The sequence below is a fragment of the Delphinapterus leucas genome, chromosome 7, assembly GCF_059928025.1.
Source record: "Delphinapterus leucas isolate spDelLeu-1000000601 "Yukka" chromosome 7, BTC_Dleu_Yukka2, whole genome shotgun sequence".
NCBI lineage: Eukaryota > Metazoa > Chordata > Mammalia > Artiodactyla > Monodontidae > Delphinapterus > Delphinapterus leucas.
The window spans coordinates 63,530,373-63,549,133 of NC_143135.1; positions in this window are offsets into that span (position 1 = coordinate 63,530,373).

The window sequence follows — 18,761 nt, forward strand, 5'->3', positions numbered from 1 at the left end:
CAGAAAACACTTCCCCAAGGGAGTTCCAGGCAGAAGGCTATCCACCCTGTGACACGCAGAGCGTTTAGGAGAGGAGTAGAAGGTAGGGACTTGGGAATAGACCTCCTGTTAACCTAAAGGACAGGCCATGGGTCCCTAGCGGCTCTGGCCTGAGTCCCTGGCCAGCTTCCTAGTCCACTCCCTGAGTAATAAGGATGCAACCGCTTTGGAGCGGCAACAAACATGACTTCAGCGGGCTGTTGGGCAGTTGGAGGGCTCTCCATTTGCATCTAATGAGAGGCTGGGTTCTAATTAACTCCTGTGATGTGTTAATTTTTCAACCTGACATTTTCTGCTCTCATAGATTCTTGTAATGGTTCCTAAATTAAAGGCTGCATTTGAAGACTAACGTTTAGGTTAAAATCCACCACCTAGGGGGGTAGGGGGGGGCTATAAACATCCTTTCCCTCCTAAGGGAAACCTCTCATTTGCAGTTCTTTGCTAACCCAATTAAGTGCTGAAGTAGTCACCCTAGAGCCTGCTTTTTATTTCCTGCGAAACAATCCAACTAATCCATATTCAATAGCTTCCAAGAAAAGTCTTATTCCAACCACTCATGAAGAAACCAGCTTCTTTGAATCTGAACAGAACATTTAAAACTCACAAAGAGCTGTCTTGATAGAAAATGCAAGAAAGTGGTTCATTATTATCCTGTTTGGTTTTTGAGGGGAAAATTCACTGCGACTAAAACCTCATAAGGATTGGGAATTTACTGTGGGACAACAGAAGCATAGGGAGAAGCCATGCCCCGTCCCATGGGTTTATGGACAGTCTAGGTGCTGCATCTTACCCTGCACGCGAACTAGTTATAAAACAAGAACATGTGTACTGAATAAAGCAGAAGGGAACACTAATCTTGCTCAAAGTTGAGGAATCAGAGGCCCCAAGAGGTTAAGTAATGACAGAGGCAAATCCCCTTCTTATAATGGTTGCACCATTAGCTAGCAGAGAAGAATCAAGTCACCATAGAACTCCTGGGTATCAAGGAATGAAAGCCCTGTTGTTCCTCTTTCCAAGCATAAAATGGTACAGAGGACACTCTTACTTGTTGGTGGTGATGGTTTAATGCACAGATGATCAACCAATAACCTTTGCAGGAGACAAAAAGTAATGCAAACATTTTAGACCTCCACAACCTCGTTTCATTTCAGTATTTATCAGTCAAGCCATTAGCAAATGTTCAATGATGTTTAGTCCAAATAACCATTGTGGACATGTCACTGAGCTGAGTACTGAGTGGTATGCAGGTATAAAAGGAGGACCCTGCCTTCAAGGAGCTTATAGTCACATTGGAGGAGATTAAGACATGAGACCAAGAGTGAAACAAGCTTGTTTATAGTTAAGAGCTTTTTCTTGAGCTCTCTTACTGTATTATACGTTTGGTTTCTTTGTTTCTGTTTTTTTGTTTTATTTCTTTCAGTCTCCTTCACAATCCTCTGAGGTTACAGGCTGTGCTGAACAGCAAAGAAAAACACTACCTGACCCAATGAAGGCTCTCAATAGATATTTGCTGAATAAATAAATAAATGAATGGGGGACTTCCTCGGTGGCACAGTGGTTAAGAATCCGCCTGCCAGTGCAGGGGACACGGGTTCAAGCCCTGGTCCGTGAAGATCCCACATGCTGCAGAGCACCTAAGCCCATGCATCACAGCTACGGAGCCGGCGTTTAGAGCCCCGTGAGCCACAACTACTGAGCCTGCGTGCCGCAACTCTTGAAGCCCACGCACCTTAGAGCCTATGCTCTGCAACAAGAGAAGCCACCGCAATGAGAAGCCCGCGCACTGCAAAGAAGAGTAGCCCCCACTCGCTGTAACTAGAGAAGGCCCACGCGCAGCAACAAAGACCCGATGCAGCCAAAACTAACTAACTAAATAAATTTATTTAAAAAAATAAAATAAATGAATGGTTCAGGCTCTAAGTGCTCTAGTTCTTCAGAAAAAGAGAGCCTTTTTATGTGCTGGGTATAGGTGACAACCAAAATACAACCTAACTGGTCCCAGAATGATGGTCAAGTCTATTCTATAAGCTGGTCCTGCAAAACAGCTTTCAGCTTTCTTCTGAACTTGGTTGTTTTGCCAATCATTTATCTTCATTTTTTATTTTATTGTGCCAATCCCTAAGTCTTTTAAGGTAGAAAAGTGTCTGGACCAAATTGTTGTTTGATTCAGAAGCCTGTTTCTCTACTTCATAAATCAGCTCAAGACATTTTCTTATCATTGTTCATTGGCTAGTTGACCACTCATTTCATTATTGTCAGCTAAAGCCATTAGGAATCATACATGCTACAACACAGGCTGTAAGCAGGGATCTCAAGCCAAGGAATTATAAGTCACGGGATCGCCTGTAAATGATACATTTGTAGAAAAATTAGAATGTGAGCTTAGCTATGAGGCATGTGTAAATTTCCAAGAGACCTTGGGAAGCATAGAAAAGAAGGCACCTGTAATGATATTCTCACAGGCATCACTCTCACCATTTGATACAGGTGAGATATCAACAGGAATAAAAATGGTGTTAAATAATTACCAAAGGGTGAACCAGCCACCTGCTATGGATAAGCAAGAGCTAGACTAGACAGCATTGCAGGTGGTGGTTTTAAAACAGCCTCAATTTCTTCGACATTCTTCCCATTAAAGGGCAAAGTATACGTTCCCTTTCCTTGAATCTGGAAGGGGCTGTGACTCCTTCAACCAATAGAGTGTGGAGTAAGTGACACTAGGTGACTTCCAAAGCTACGTCATAAAAGGCCTTGCAGTTTCTACCTTATTTACTGGGAAATTCATTTTAGAGCTCTGAGCAGCCTTGTAATGTCCACCTACCTTGATACCACCATGCAGGAGAGGCCACATGTAGGCTTTCCAGTTGATAGTCCCAGATAAGCCTCTCCTTCAGCCATCCCAGGCCAAGTGCCAGAAATGTGAATGAAGAAACCGTCTTGGAAATGGATTCCCTGGCCCCAGCTGTTCTCAACCCTCAGCTGTTTGAGTCATCCCGGCCCAGACATTGTGGGGCATAGAAGAACCATCCTTGCTGTGCCTTTCCAAATTCCTGACACACTAAGTCCATGGTTGTTGTTTTATGCCTACCTTAGTTCATTTGAGCCGCTGTAACAAAATACCACAGACTGGGTGTCTTATAAACAGATATTTATTTCTCCCAGCTCTGGATACTGAGTCTAAGATCAAGGCACCAGTAGATTCAGTGGTGAGGGTCCACCTCCTGGTTCATAGATGGATGCCTTTTCGCTGTGTCCTCACATAGCAAAAGGGACAAGGGAGCTCTCTGGGGTCTCTTTTATAAGGGCATTAATCCCATTCGTGCCTGCCCTCATGACCTAATCACCTCCCCAAATCCCCATTTCCAATACGAACACATTGGGGATTGGGATTTCAACATATGAATTTTGGGGGGACACAAACATTCAGTCTGTTGCAATGCCTATAGGTTTAGGTTGGTTTGTTATTCAGCAACATGTAACCACCACAGAAGTAAGTAAGAAAATAATCAAAAGAGAGTGTGACTCTGCTAGAGAAAGAACGACTACCCAAAGGTGAATAAAGGGACTTTAGATGGGGTTCTGTTTTCAGTTGCATGGGGGACAGTTGGGTCATGTTAAGTGGAAGCATGATTTTGCTATTTTTATTTAGAAGTTAAAGGGCTTCCCTGGTGGAACAGTGGTTAAGAATCCACCCGCCAATGCAGGGGACACGGGTTTGAGCCCTGGTCAGGGAACTAGATCCCATGTGCCTCGGAGCAACTAAGCCTGTGCACCACCACAGCTACTGAGCCTGCGCTCTAGAGCCCACAAGCCACAACTACTGAAGCCGGTGGACCTAGAGCCCATGCTCTGCAACAAGAGAAGCCACTGCAGTGAGAAGCCCGCACATCGCAACGAAGAGTAGCCCCCGCTGGCCGCAACTAGAGAAAGCCTGCACGCAGCAACAAAGACCCAACACAACCAAAAATAAATAAATATTTTAAAAATGAAGAAGTTAACTATGGGGCCTTCCCTGGGGGCGCAGTGGATAAGACTCTGTGCTCCCAATGCAGGGGCCCCAGGTTCAATCCCTGGTCAGGGAACTAGATCCCACATGCATGCCACAACTAAGAGTTCACACGCTGCAACTAAGGAGCCCACGTGTGGCAACTAAGACCCGGTGCAACCAAATAAATAAATAAGAAGCATGGTTAAAAGAAGGCTGTATGGGCTTCCCTGGTGGTGCAGTGGTTGAGGGTCCACCTGCCGATGCAGGGGACGTGGGCTCGTTCCCCGGTCCGGGAGGATACCACATGCCGCAGAGCGGCTGGGCCTGTGGGCCATGGCCACTGAGCCTGCGCGTCCGGAGCCTGTGCTCCGCAACGGGAGAGGCTGCAACAGTGAGAGGCCCGCAAAAAAAAAAAAAAAAAAAAAAACATCTTAAAAGAAGGGTGTGTGACTGCCAAGTTGACAGAGAGTGACTCTGGTAGCTTTGTACTGTGTCCATTTAGCCATAGTAGAACTACATTTTCCAGAATTCCCTTTCTTGCATGATTCTAGATTGGGATTGGCCACAAGAGAAATTAGCCCGAGACTGGGGAGGTGGAAGTGAAGCAGCACTTTATGCTCTGAAAGTCAGTGTTGGGTGCCAGCCACGGTGGCGGTTCACGGATGTTGTCCCTAACTGCTGGCTCACTTGCTGGCAGGATCTGGACCTGCACTATGTCCTTCAGCTTCTCTGAGTCCTGGGCCAGGTGCCTGAGTAATTCTGTGGCCAAGGGCTCGAGCTTTTGCAGGTCACCTGCATCCTCAAGATTAGAGGTGGTTAGAGACAGACACAGGATCCAGTTTGTCCCTGTGGTTCCAGTGTGCCCTCAACTTCCCAAACTTTTTGCCCAGCTTTCCTTCTTGACTGCAGGCCTGGTTGATCTGTACTGACCTCAGGCCCAGTACCCTTGCCGAGTACTGCACTGGCTCCCACAGTTTTGTAAGGCCTGATGCTTTTTATAAATTCTTGATTCTACCTTACCCAGAGTGACTCTGCTTCTTCGATCAAACCCTGACTGATACATCCTATAAAAAAAGACTCATAGGATGTAAGCGCTGGCAGCTGCCTTAGAGTTCACCTGGTCCACTTCTCATTTCTGAATGGGGAAACTGAGGTCCCAAATGTGACTTGCCCAAGTGGCACATAATAAATGAGTGGTTGAAACAGCTTGCTAACCTGCTCTGTGACCTAAGTATTTGCCAAATTCCTGTTTGACTTATGGAATTGCAACAGGCCTGCTACACCAGATCCTATTATCCATCCAAGCACTTGATTGAGCCCCTTCATATCAGGCACTGTGCTTGGTGTTTTACATAGATGACCTCATTTAATCCACTTGCCCTCCAGCGTATATCCTAAAGTATTGAATTATCAATGCTTCTCTCCATCTCCACCACCACCAACTACCCAGCCCTTATCACCCCTCATTCACAGCTGAGTCCTAACAGGCCTGCTCGTCGGCAGTCTCTTCTCTCTACAGCAAACAGGGCCATCTTTACACATCAGCTTCCACCATCAGCTTCCTCTCCTGCTGAAAGCCTGTCCGTGGTTTCCCATTGCTGTTGGATTAAAATGTATCAGGCCTACGAAGTCCGGTAAGATCTGGCCCCATCTCCCCTCCGCTTCGGTCACACCCTCTGCCTTGCTCCCCGCACTCCAGCTACAGCGACCTTCTTTCTATTCCTAAAACATACCCAGCTAGTTCCTGCCATAGAGGCTTTGCTGTCTCCTCAGCCTAGAAGGCCACTCTCCCCCAGCTTCCCATGGCTGCTCCTTCCTGAAAAATGTCATTTCCTCTGCAAGGTCTGCCCTGAACACTCATGTCTCACCCTTCCCTTCAGTCACTCACTCCGTCCTCTGTTTTATTTCCTTCACAGCACTTATTGATGCCTATCACTGTCTTGGTTATTTACTTGCTTATTTATCAACTTTGTCTCTCTGCTAACTAGAAAGAATCTCCCTGAGGACGGTGTTATTCACTAATATATCCCTGGTGCCTGGTAGGTGCTCAGTAAATATTTGTTAAGTGAACAAACCTGTATGGTACCTACTGTTATTCTCTCCCTTTTACAGATGAGGAAACACAGTGCCTGTGAGATTAAAAACTTGCCTGGGGTCCCGCAGGCAATAGCTTAGTTGATATTATTCCAAAACAGGTTCACCTGGCCATTATGCATCCTACTTTCGAGGCTTTGTTGCCTCCACGAGTGTCCTCTGGGTGCAAAATGTATCCAGATATTAGAAATGCAAGGAAACTTTTATAATCACCTACCTCCTTGTCTAGTCGTTATATTGATACTAAAGTTAATCAATTAACCATTTATGAGTCCTTCCTGTGGGCACTGATAAGGTAATTGGAATTGCTCCCCCAAATAGGACAGACATTAAGGATCCCTCATTTACCACATCCTGGGAATTTACAGATGCCTGCATTTTTATCTGATTTTCCTTCAGTAGCCCTCACTTTTTCAGTTTCAAGAATGTGACTGAGTTTTCAACCTCCCTGCCCCGGTTTTTCTTCATTATCTCTTTTGCCTTCAAGAAACTATACCATTTCTGTTCTAAAACAAGAAGAGACAGGGGATTTCCCTGGAGGTTCAGTGGTTCAGACTCTGCACTTCCACTGCAGCAGGCACTGGTTCGATCCCTAGTCAGTGAACTAAGATCCCGCATGCTGCAGGGCGCAGCCAAACATAATAATAATAAATAATAAAAATAAAGATAAAACAAGAAGAGACACATTTTAAGAAAACAATTTTCAGATACATGCAAAGAAACAGTAGCAGTTGATAACATCTGTTAAATCACCAGAGGCCTGGAAGGAACCTTCCAGATCATCTGCTGTAGGACTCAGCAGATAAAGCATCTGAGACCCAACGGGTGCAGATGGCTTGTCCAAGATGGGGCTAAAACTAGATATCCTTTGCCCTGCTTCCAGGACTCCTCCCATCACATTGCACCGTCTTCCTTCCACCTCCTTACTGGAGAAACCAGGATCACTGTGGAAACCAGGTTATGGGTCAACAGCAGCAGACCCATTACTCAGATCCAAGGCTTCAGACTGCATATACAGGGAGCTAGGTCATAGATTGTTCTGTTAACCAGGCTCTTTCTCATTCTCAGTAGCACTGCCACACATGACCACTCATGCACTAAGGATGACTAGACTTGCCTCACCTGCCTGCCCTTCAGAGCAGCCAATCACTCCTCTACCTCAGCCAACCCATCTCTCCTTCTTCCTTGTCCATACATTGTGTTTCAGAAGAGCTGTGTTGAATGGCTTCCTCATTTCTGCTTCTGTGACTGTTTAAGCCTCTCTTGAGGGGCGAGCTGAGATATCCCTGCTAATGAAGTCTGAATTGCAGCATCCCCATGAGGCCAGAGTGGTGGGAGTGGCTCAGAGAATGTCAGAACTGGAAGATACCTTAGAGACCAATGAGTCTACCTTGTCACCCTATTTACGGGTAAATGTGGATACAGAGAGAAAAGTGCATGATCATTGACTGTTCACTTTGATATTTCTAGCTGGACACAGAGCAAAGCTAGAACACAGACCTTCTGACTTTGCAGCTCAGTACCTCCTACATCATGCTGAAGCCCTGGCACTTAGAATACGAGGGACACAATGAGCCCCCTGGAAAGGGTGTTGACTGACTGACGATATCTTCCAGCAAGGAAATCAGGAAATTCTGTTTCCTTTTTAGAATTAAGCCCTACCATAGTAACTCTCTACAGGAAAAACAAAAGCAATAACAAAATTTCTTTATCATCCTAGGGCTTTTGTGAGAATATAAGGCATACATATATAAAGGTTCTTACCATTAGGCTTGGAAACTTCTGTTGGCTTTCCTTCACCTGTTTGTTGTGGCACTGAGTTAAAACTTGCCTGTGTTGTCATACTTAAATGCAAAAATTCTCCACTCCTCATTCTAGAGGTAAGTTTTCTATGCCTTTTAGTAAGGGTGATGCCATGGTGAAATTCCAGGGGCATAATTTGTCTTATATTCTAGGTGAATAGTGCCTCCTGGAGTTGTACAGTGTGTGTTCTTTTTACGATGCAGTGGTAATAGATAATAGCTAAAGTGCTTTACATACATGATCTAAGTTAATAGGATACTCTAAAAGGTCAGGACTGCTGTTGTGTCTATCAGTGACAGAAGATTTGGAGGGATTAAGGCACTCGCTCAAGTTTACAGTATGGGGCAGTGTTAGGTCTCTCTACAGATAGACCTATAAATAGAGCAAGCAAATTAGAGCCAGAGAAATCTGATTGGAAATTTTAACTTGATAGTTCTAGCTGGGTGGTGCTGAGCAATTCAACCTTTCTGAGCCTCAGTGTTCATATCTTTAAAAAGGCATAATAGAAATTATGGCAGACACTGTTAGTTGTTTAGCCAGTAGCTTCCCCCAACCCCTACTTGCCCCATCTAAACCTTTTTTTCCTTTCTAACAACAGTGTATTAGACTGTCAAGTGCTTCAGAGGAAGATGAGCTCTTTCCTGGTCCTAGGGCATGGGGGTAAATCTCTCCCCTTGCAAGTGATTGGCTTAGGAATGGGCATATGACATAATTCTAGCCAATGAGATGGAAGTACAAATGAGGGGTAGGTATGGAGGGCTCATCTTTGGGGATGTTTTTCCTAACTTTTAGAAAGGGTATAGCAAAAACATCTGCCTCTTCTTACTCCAGCTTTTGGATGTTGACTGAGATGTGATGGCTGGAACTGTTGCTGCCATTTTGCTACCCAAAAGAGTGCAGACCAAATGCTGACGATGAATATGTGGTTAATTTTATGTGTCAACTTGACTGGACCACAGGGTGCCCAGATATTTGGTTAAGCATTATTCTGGGTGTTTCTGGGAGGATATTTTTGAATGAGTTTAACATTTAAATCAATAGGCTGAGTAAAGCAGATTGCCCTCCCTAATGTGGGTGGGCCTCATCCAATCAGTTGTAAGTCTAAATAGAATAAGAAGGCTGACCCTTCCCTGAAATGAGAAAATTCCTCCTGCCTTCCTGCCTTTGATCTGGGAGATCAGTTTTCTTCCTCCTTTCAGACTAGAACTGAACTATTGGCTCTTCCTGGGTCTTGAGCCTGCTAGACTTCAGATTGTAATTACACCAACAGCTCTCCTGTGTCTCTAGCTTGCCAACTCACCCTGCAGATCTTGGGACTAGTCAGGTTCCATACCCAGTTTGATATATGTATATATATATTCTGTTAGTCCTATTTTTCTGAATAGCCCTAATACAGTGACAGAGCAGAAAGATGAAAAGAACCTGGGTTCTTACAGATATGACTGAGCTACTGAATTAATCAACCCCAGTAGTCCTTATGGCTGAACTTATGGTTAAGTGAGATAATACATTTTTCTTCTTGTGGAAGCCACTTTTAGTTGGGTTTCTTTCTTATTTCTTGCACATGAAGGCACTATAACTGATCCAGCAATCAAACCAGTAGGATTGTTGTGAAAATTTAATGGTGGTTAGTAAATATTAATTTTCCTCTCAGCATCTAAATTATAGTGCAAGACTCTCTTCTTAATAATGATAATCCCTTAATTGGTATAGTCTTTTTGTCACAGGGTGCTTCCATAGTCATTATTCTACTAGATTGTGAATTTCTATTATTATTATAATTATTATTATTAATTATTTTTGGCTGTACCATGCGGCTTGTGGGATCTTAGTTCCCTGAACAGGGATTGAACCCAGGGCCACAGCAGTGAAAGCACCAAGTTGTAACCACTGGACCACCAGGGAACTCCCTAGATTATGAATTTCTTGAATATTGAGACCATGTTTATCTTTATCCCTAGCTCCTAACACAGGTGTTGAATCTTTCTTGGATTATATCTTTTCATGGATTTGTTCTTCAGTGACATTGATGCCTACTTGGAGGTAATTACCTAGGAACTGGGTAAAGTGAATTGACACAACTCTAGATGTATACCCCATGGTATAATTGTTGGTTATAGGACACTTCAATTTGGTTCTTTGATTGGCAAACCTTATGTTAAGGTGTTTAAATATTAACTGCTATTATCTAAGGCCTATGTTATATTGAAGACATCATTAACTTTATAATCCATCATGTGAACATTCCCTGACTGTCAGGATTTCCACCAAGGGCAGACTTAAGTTGCTTGGAAGGACTTGGGTAACCCAGGGCTCTAGGAAGAGCATTATAAAATGCTAAATGCGATTCTAAAGGAAAAACAAGAATTTTAAGGACAGATAACCATCACCTGGCTGCCTCTGCCTGCTGGAAGATGTGATTTTCTACACATCATAGACCATAAATGAGAAAGGGAGAGAGAAAGAGGATTCTCACGAGAGATAATTTTGTGTACATGCTGGGGGAATGGAATGTGGAGTGGAAGAGGGTTATCAAGGGAAAGGAAGTCTATGGCTGTCAGTATCTCTGGGCTTCTTCCAAGAGGAAGAGCCTCTCCAAGGAACATTCAACTCTTTACCATGACTCCTATGTAGACTTTGTGAATGAAGGGAATCCTTGACCAAGAAAGCCTTCTTTATGGTCAGTTAGCCTGTGAAGAAATTATTAATATTATTTCAACAGCTATTCCCTAATTTAACCTCTAGCGAGTCTAGAATCTAGAAGGTCAGGTGTATGGCTCAGGAAATAATATCTTCCGTCAAGAACCCCAAGTGATGGTTTCAGTAATTTTTCAGACCTTACCTTGAGTATTACTGATAGAGAAATGTCTGAACTAGGCACCCTATTTTGAGGTAACCCCTGCCAGCTGATCACTGTGGCCCAAATGTCACTGTTAGGCTTTATCTTTGAGCGCAGGGCATGTAGGTGGGAAGAGGTTGAGTCTAGAGAGTATGATGCTTCGGTACTGTCTTCAGGAAGTTCTCATGGTCCCTTCCACTCACAAGAGGGACCTTAACCCTGACAAAGGGCATGAACAACGTCAGGGCTGCTTCCAGCCCGTTTTCTGTGAGAATTAGTAAATTATCCCCTCTAGGTGGACACTGCCCAAGGGGTTCATGGCTTGGTGAGAGAAGGAAAGCTAGATTGTAGCCCCACTTGCCCACAGTGGGGTGCCTTTGTCCACTGTATACAATCTTCTCAACCATACAGGACGGCCTTTCTTTATGTGAGACCTTTCCCTTGGCTTTCTCCAAGTGATGATCTCAGTCACCTGAGGGTTAATTTTTTAAAATTAAAATAGCTTTTTAGGGGATCCCTAATAAGGCCCTAAATAAACAGCATCTTTTTCCCCACTGGGTTGGAAATACGTTGAATAAATAAACTAAAAATATTGCGTTTATTAGTGACAGAGGTTACACTGCTCAGTAGATGCTACAGCTTGAGTACAAGAAAATACTTACCCTTTATTCACTGACCATTATATACCAGGTGCTGAATTGACACTATGTCTAACCTCTCCACAATTTGGGGAGATAAATATTATGATCCCCATTTTGTAGATGAGGAAACTGAGTTAATAAGTTGAGGAGAACTCAAACCCAGGCCTGACTAGCCCCAAAGCTCCCCACTTCTTACTTGGCATTGCCACTTCTGGAGAACCAGCTGGAACTTCTACAACTAAAACCCAATTAAATCAGCCAACAATTCTTCTGAGATTTCCAAAATTGTCCTCTGGCAGAGTTTTTTCCTTTCCCCAAAGTCTTCCTTTGGCACAAGCCAAAAAGGCCTGGTTCCTCCAGCAGATATAGAAATGTGTACAGCCTCAAGTCCTCCAATTCCGGGTTATTTTTCATTGCCCCTGGGAGCACTAGGTCTAATGCCAGCATGGACGTACTATTTTGAAACTAAACGCATTTCTGAGAAAACTCAGGCATAGTGCCATTGCAAGGATGTATTTTATATCATCACCCAGGTCTTTTGTCCCATAGTGCAGTATCGCTGCTGCTGTCCTTCCATCTGGGCTTTGCTGCCTATGGAGAAGGGCTGTTTTGTTCGGTGTTTCTTCCCAAACATGTTGGGAAAACCACATTCACAGACCCAAAGTCCTATTTTGCTCTCATGAATTTTATCATTACAAACATACATTTTTCCATGGGATAGTTCTTGCTTTAGGTCAGGTCCCTTAGAAGCAGAGCCTGAGATGTGTTGGTTTCAAGTGATTTATTGCGTGTTTTCAAGGAGAAGGAGAGAAACAGTTATGACAGGGGAAAAGGGCTAAACAAGAATTTGGCTTCAGCTGGAGTCTAGCTTTGGCTTGATCCCATGGGGAGCTCTGGAACACAAGTTGCACCCGAGGGTTCATCTCGCCTTAAAGTCAGGAGGGCTGGCCCTTTGCACCCCCATGACAGTCATTTTTTGGCCACTGGCCGTGGAGACCACATGTCTGTATGCCTGTGTACGTAGCTTCCTAGTCAAGGTGGCTCCCTCTTAGCCAAGGGCACTTCTCCAGAGAAGGGAGTAGCTGTGAATTGTATTAGCCAAGTCTCCCAGTAGCTCAGGGAAACTGCCTGGGTGCGCTGGCTGGTAAAAGGGATCTGGGCAGGGCACCAACACCAGTTCTGAACCACAAGACACAAAAATCACTTGAATCTGAGTATTGGTTCATTAATCTCAGAGTTCCCAGAGATTATGCTTCATTATATATTCCTCTCTACACATTTAATTGGTGAATAAACCAACAGCAAAACAGTCCTGTACTTCCAAGTAGCTGTGAGTAAAGATAATGTTCAAGCAACAGTCACCCTATTTCAACATTCAGCCAGCCTGCTGAAATACATAACTGTGACAGCTACAGCACGAATTCCATTTTATATTCGTTTTCATGACCAACAATACTGTGTATCGTTCAATCTCACAGTGTGACCAACAGGTGGCACCAGAAACACCCACACTTATTCCAACTAATTTATGCATTATGTATATATTTGCTAAAACGTCAATTCCTCTCTACTTAGATTTTTCACGTTGAAAAGGCACACATAGCATTAAGCCCAAACCAGAAATTCGTAACTTACAGTTTTCCATTTGCTATTTGACCTCTGTCTTGTAAGGTTACTTAAATGAATTAAAAAAAAAAAAAAAGGGTGATAGGGCCAGTGAATTCAGAAAGAAAACAGCTATTCATTAGCAAAAGGAAGGAAAAAAGATTGGAGTCCTGCATCCTTTTCCTTCAAGGTCTCTTGAGTGTGTAAATGCTGAAGATTATTAGGAAATATTTGAATAACAGGATAAAAAAGTCAAGGATACTGCCTCCAAAACATGAACTTTATTCCCCACTGAAAACAGACTTGGATGGCAACCAAGTTGCTCAAGGATTGCCCTGGCCAATATCTGACCACAGGGTTCCACTCCAGGAAAGGTCTCTGAGTCCAGCATTCACCATTTTCAAATTTGTTTCTTTTGAAGTTTGTACTTTATTGTTGGTAAGGGGAAGTAAAGAGGGGGTGGTGCGGCATCTTCCAATTTTTTTTTTCCAACAATCCAGCATTGCACTTTTTTCCTATGTTGGGCGATCCAAGGAGCAGAATGACTTAGGGAAAAAAGCACTGAACCGAGAATTAAGCCACTTGTATTATTTGATTCTTCAACTATGTTAAAAATGGTTAAAAATGGGGATACTGAGTCTCAGAAAGGTCATTTAGGTCTAGCCAGGATCTCAATCCAGTTCCTCTGACCTCATTGCCAAGTTAAATCTAGATGTGCCATGAGCTCACCGTGCAAGTTTGGACAAACTATTTCACCTAACTGGGCTTCAGCTTTCTCTATAACATGGCCCCAACACACCTTCCAGCTAGAAACCTCCAGATTCTGAATAGTACGTGTAGAGTGCAGTGTCTTGTGTACCGATTGGGACTGGAGGTGTGGTTTGGCTCCACAGTCCGTAGGAAGGGAGGGTAAAGCTCACTTTGATAGTGTTCCAAAGTGGAAGGTGACACGGCTATTATACAATGCGTGAAACAGTCTGGTTCTTGTATTTGGGGGGAAAAGTAAATAACAGGTCCTGATTAGTCTTTCCTATACCTGTCGTCAGCTTATTATACTGTAAACATTGTGCCTCTGGGAGCTTTCCTTTTCACATGAAATGATCCCAGGGTTTGGAATTCCTCTTCTTCTGCCATGCTCTTCTGCCATGCATGCCGAAATTATTTTCACTGCCCTTCTCTGAACTTTTACTATTTTTACTCTGCCTTTTTGACAGTAAGACTGATTAAAGGGGTTTTTTTTTGTGGGGGAGGGTTTTGTTTTTTTTTAACTTAAAAGATAGAGGCAACAGGACGCTTGAACGGTACATACGGATTCCTTGCTCATTTATATCTCCGTAATGTGAATGGGAAAAGTCAGGGAAGAGGGAGAAAAGAAATTAATCTCAACCGAGTGCCCACAGTATATCAGGCTCTCTGCTCAGCCTATATGATATCTCATCTCCCTTCATCCTCTTGAATAGGAGGCAGTGCGGTATAGTGGTTATGTGCCTGGGCCCTCTAGGTGGACAGACAGGGCTTCTCATCAAAGCCCTGGCCCTGCTTCACCACGTAACTCTGGGCAATCTGTGTAACCTCTCTAAGCTTTGGCTTCCTCCATGAGACAACATTACATGAAGTACTTAGTGTTAGCCCAGAGTAAATGCTCAATGAATATTAGTCAACATCATTACTACACTCCCAAAGGGCAAAGCTTATCTACTTCACACTAGATTAAAAAAACTAAAGTCCTAAGAAGTTAAGTAAAAGATTTCCAAACTTATATTAGTCTGACACTTTTATGGATACATGTTGTTTCTTTTCCCCAGTACCCTTCCTTCCCGGGCAAACCATCCTACCCACCATTGTTTTGCTAGAGCAGACCCATACCCTACCTGTCTCCAAGCTACTGGGGTGGACACATGACTCAGATCTGGTCAATCAGAGTGTCTTATGTTCATGTTTACCATGATTGGTCCAGGGCAGGGTCAGCAAAATTTTTCTATAAAGAACAGATAGAAATATTTTAGGCTTTGTGAGATATAAGGTCTCTGTCACCACTACTCAATTCTACTATGATAGCAGAAAACACAATTCATGAATGAATGGATGTGGTGTGTCCAATAAAACTGAAATTTATGGAGACTGAAATTTGAATTTCATATAATTTTCAGGTGTAAAAATACTATCCTCTTTTTTTTCCAACCATTTAAAAAGGACAAAACTGGGACTTCCCTGGTGGTCCAGTGGTAAAGAATCCACCTTCCAATGCAGGAGGCGTGGGTTCGATCCCTGGTCGGGGAAATAAGATCCCACATGCCACGGGGCAACTAAGCCCACGCACCACACCACAGCTACAGAGCCCACATGCTCTGGAGCCCATGCGTCTCAACTAGAGAGAGAAAAACCGCAGGCCACAACTAGAGAGAAGCCCGCATGCCCCAACGACGATCTCGCATGCCGCAATGAAAACTCGATGCAGCCAAAAATAAAAATAAATTAATTAATTAAATAAACATTTTTTTTAAATGACAAAGCTATTCTTAGCTTGCCTACTGTCCAAAAGCAGGAGACAGCCTGGATTCGGCTCATGGCCCATAGTTTGTTGACTCCTGGTCTAAGACATGGGCATGTGGCCCACAAACGGCCAAAGTCCTGTCAGGAGATTTAATATGTGGACACCGGGAGAGAGTGTGTGCCTTGTCCTTTTGTATCCTGATTCCCATGGCTGTCTTGCTTTCCACACGGAGAGATCCTGTGGAATCCTTTACCAACAGCGTAAAGAAGCAAAGCCAAGCAGAGCCAGCTAAGTATGGAGAAAGACAAACAGAGCCCTGAAAACTTCATTTGAGCCTCTAACCTAGCCATGCCTACTAGTTCCATGAGCCAATGGATTCCATTTTTTTTTTTTCCTAATCTCATTTGCGTCAGGTTTTGATCACCTACAATGAGAGGGTTCTGATAGAGACTTATGGGGTTTTTTCCTCACACTATGCAGTACCTCCTTACAAAATTATTAAGAAAAGGGAAAACTAGCATGGATTATGTACTTACCATGTGCCAGGTAGTTGGGTAAGTTGCTTTCACGTGTGATCTCTCATTTAGTACTTATAACAACCCGCTAAGGTTGGCATTATTTTCCTCATTTTATCAAGAACACAGACACATTTGATGCCAGTAGATTGCTTGCTCAGATCGAGTGTTTGATGGCAGAATGGAGCACCTTGCAGGGATCTTTAGGGGATTGGGGGAATGGACTTCTCAGGTCCCTTTTCTCTCCCACTTCACTCCCCAAGAAAGACTGATGGAAGAGTAAACTTTGTCAGGGCACACTTAATCCCTTTTCTGGGAAAGAGAGCATGTACTGATCAGGAGTCCCCACTGTTCTCTCTGGCCATCCTGGGCGGTGGGGAGTGGCCGTTCTGGAGTTCTTGCCCAGCTGCCCGGCAGACAGTGGACAAGCAGCTGAGACGCTGGTGAACAGCCTGGATTAACCCGGGCAGTTTGCAACTCCCTTGCAGGACCGATCCAGGATTTCCTTCAGAAGTATCACTTCACAGCAGCTGGCTGGCCTGCCTTTGCCAACTGCTTGACCCCTGGCTGCCCAGGAAGCTTCAGCAGGTAGAACTTGGCCAGCATGAGGCGTAGACACACCCTGAGCTCCTTAGGACAGAACAGAAAGGTTTCCACAAACAAGGTTTGCGTGATACAGGATGAGACAGGTGCCAGGGAAAATAATCCTCCACATCCATTAACCCTCACCTTGATATATCAGCTCTTTGAGTTTTGGCTTAAAGACAAAGAACTACCATAGTGATAGCTACAGTTACTTATTGGGCAACTACTGTATCACCTTCCATTTCTTATTAAAATAGCTACCATTGTTTATCAAACAATCGCTGTCTGCCAGGTACTTTACTTATATTATTCTTAATAATTTCAACAACCCTGCAAAGGAGACATTAAATATTACCAACTATTTTATGAACAAGGTAGCTGAGATGACCAGAGGTTAAGATATGACGAACTCTAGGAGGGAAGGGGAATTTGCACCTGATCTGTCTCTATTTCCACCTCACTGTGGTAGGGGTGAGAGATTAAATGAGAAGAGAGGGGCAATACTTTCACAGCCTCCAGGAGTTCTCAGGATGGGTCAAGCCACCAGAAATAGAAATGCAACTTGAGGCTTGAGTCCCTCCTCAGGCTCTGGGACTCTTTGAAGGCAGGGATTTTTGTTATTTTGTGTTTACCTGGTGTACCCTCCACACCTAACTCATACTTGGCTCTGAGCAGGGACACAAAGAATATCTGTTGAATGAATGAGAAAATGAGTCCAGGTGTCTGCTTTCTGTAAAACAAGAAATGGCTGAGGGGACACTGACTTGATGAGGTCTTCTCTTCGTATATGTCACTTTCAGGAACTCTTAAAAATCATGAGAACGCTCAGGGGCATCCACACTACAATTTAATGCAATGGACTGGAAGTTTACATAATTTCGCAGGTCATTTTATAGGCAGTGATTTACCTGATGACACCCTAGTGGCCTAAAAGAGTTAATGCATCTTTCAAAAATACTTCCCACTGGGAAAAGAATTTGAAAAAGAATAGATACATGTGTATGGATAACTGAATCACTTTGCTGTACACCTGAAACTAACACACTGTTAATCAACTGTACTCCAGTATAACAAACGTATGGACACCAAGGGGGGAATGTGGCGGGGGTGGGGGGGAGGGGCAGTGGCGGGATGAATTGAGAGATTGGGATTGACATGTATACACTGGTGTGTATAAAATTGATGACTAATAAGAACCTGCTGTATAAAAAAATAAATAAAATTAAATTTAAAAAAAAGACTTCCTACTGGACTGCTGGGGAGTAGCTTGAAGCAGGGAAAGAATCTGATTGAAAAACTTTCATTAGGCTTTTTTTTTTTTTTTTTTTTTTTGCTGAACCTTAACCAGGCAGTGATCAAGTGCTGGGTGCTTAAAAAGTTAAGCAGAGACCTCTAGAAGGCAAGTCTTTCAAAAGGGAAAGGAGGAAAAAATGGGCGAAAAGTTCAAAAACTGGAGCTTTGACTACTTCCTGCCTAGCAGGCAGACCCTGAACCCAGTCCCCTTTTGCTTGCTCTTTGAGACAAGGCTGAGTTAGCAAGCTATAAATTCCACTCTTCTAAGTATGAGGAATGTGGAGATGAATGTGGGGAAGTCTTCGTTCCAGAGGAAAGGGCATGATAGTGGGCCAGCTGGAGATGGAAGACAGGACATACCCCAAGTGAGAGCCAACGGAGATTTGAAATCAGAATCTGGGCTCAACCTGCATCTAGGTTTTAAGAACTCTGATTGTAAGTGGATAGGGCTATCAAGCAGTTGGAGGGCATTTTGTAGAGACCTGAAGTGACACAGCATTGATTTGCCCAGAAAAATGACCAGCATATTTACCGGATCATTTGAGCCAACGTATCTTCTTGGTAAGGAGGAGCGTTTGTGCAGGGAGATCTGACCTGGAGGGTTAGGGTAAAAGAAGAGGAGAGCCCTGCAGAGATGAGTAGAGAAGGTCAGCTGGTGCAAAGAAGCTCATCTCGCTTTGCCATCGAAGGCAGCTTGATGGAGACGGGTTGTCTAAACAACCTGCCAAATTTCTGGTGGGTTGTAGATGACGCCCTCCCATAGAACTCATGGCCTGGGATCCAGGCCTGGCGCTTACTTTGGAACTTGTGGAAGATCATTTTTATTGGGAAGTGTGGTTTGGAGAGTAAAACTGTAGAGGACTCT